A 1,538-nucleotide genomic window follows, 5' to 3' on the forward strand; every position below is an offset into this window, starting at 1 on the left:
CAGTATGTGTGGATATAAATAAACACAGGCTGTGCAGATACTTCAGATGTCTACTAATGCATCTTGTATTTATGTCTGACTTGAAGAGATACAGAGAGATTAGTAAATACTTCAAATTGACAGCACAGACATATTTTCATGGAATAAATGATGTTGGTAAGTGGTGAGACTTTTCTTCCTTCCCTTCAGGAAATGGGGAAGAGTTGTTTCCATCGATATTATTTCCAATTTTTTTCCCTCAGGAGAGAGAAAAAGATCTCACTGAAGATAACATATTTGTTGCTGATTAGATTTCAGTGTTATTTTTTTAAAACCTCAGATCTCTTAAACCTATGGGGCACCTATGAAATACACACTCATTTCTTTTAGGACACTGCAAAGACCTTCGTTATGTTGCCCAGGTACAATTCCGGGTGGATACTCCCTTTCTTTATTACATTTATGATTTCTTTTTAAATCCAAACCTTAAATCAGCAATTTTAGGTCTTCCTAAAGAAGGAAACTACAAAACCCCAAGAGTCCCTACAAGCCTTCGTGCACAGTTTTGTAGAATAAGCTCCATTTATTTGTAAACACTGAAAATATTTCAGTGATGTTGGTTTCAACAGGCCAGAACTGAAGTTGTGAAAACTTCTGGAAAACCAACCAGTCTGATCACTTGGTATTTCCTGCAAAGAAATAGAAAATAAAGAGTAAAAAACTGCAAAGTTACACATGAAAGAGCCTCTTCTGCAAACTCTTGCCTAATTATGTGGGATGATTTTTTATTAAGCAGATTTTCTCCTGGACTCAGATCCAGTTTCCCAGAGTAGCCCATGTCTCTTTAACCGTCAGAACCAGGGGGGTCCTGTCCTTTTCACGCTGAAACCAATGGCAAATCCAATTTAATTCCACAGGATCCAGCGGTAAGATTCTTTATAGGAAGAAACACAAAAATTGACAAGTTTTATCAGGTCTTTTAGGCTGCTCCTGTCCTGTTGTTAACTCTGGGTGTTCATTTGCCTTTGCCTAAACATCCTTGCAGCCTTTGGACCCTGTGGTTCTGCAGCCCTGCCATGCCTTCTGCTCCTGAAAACATCCAGCCCTTTTTAAAAAATAAATGAGAAATTATTGTATTGATCTTTCTTTTTGTTTGTTTGTTTGTTTTGGAAACCAGATGTGGTGGCGATGAGGCGAACGAATAAATTTCAGTGTTTGCCTTTCCATACGAACACGGATCCGTGGGAACAGAAGGAGCAGCCCCAGCTCTGTGCTGTGCAGTGCCAGCTGGGGCGGGTCACGGCGTCCCGCCTGTCCCCCCGTTTGACGGGCCCATGGCGAGGGGTCAGTTGTGCCGTGTCGCCCAGCTCGGGGCAGCCTGGCACCCGCACTGCCCGCGGCACCGCTCCCGAGCTCAGCGGAGCGGGGGGGGCTCGGCAGCATCACCCGCACGGGCTGGTCCTGACCCACCGACGGCCCCGCGTTTGTGGTACCCGCGGGATGCTCCATCGCGGGATGCTCCATCGCGGGATGCTCCATCGGGGGATGCTCCATCGGGG

The sequence above is a fragment of the Corapipo altera genome, unplaced genomic scaffold (assembly GCF_003945725.1).
Source record: "Corapipo altera isolate COAL_440 unplaced genomic scaffold, ASM394572v1 75, whole genome shotgun sequence".
In the NCBI taxonomy this organism is placed as follows: domain Eukaryota; kingdom Metazoa; phylum Chordata; class Aves; order Passeriformes; family Pipridae; genus Corapipo; species Corapipo altera.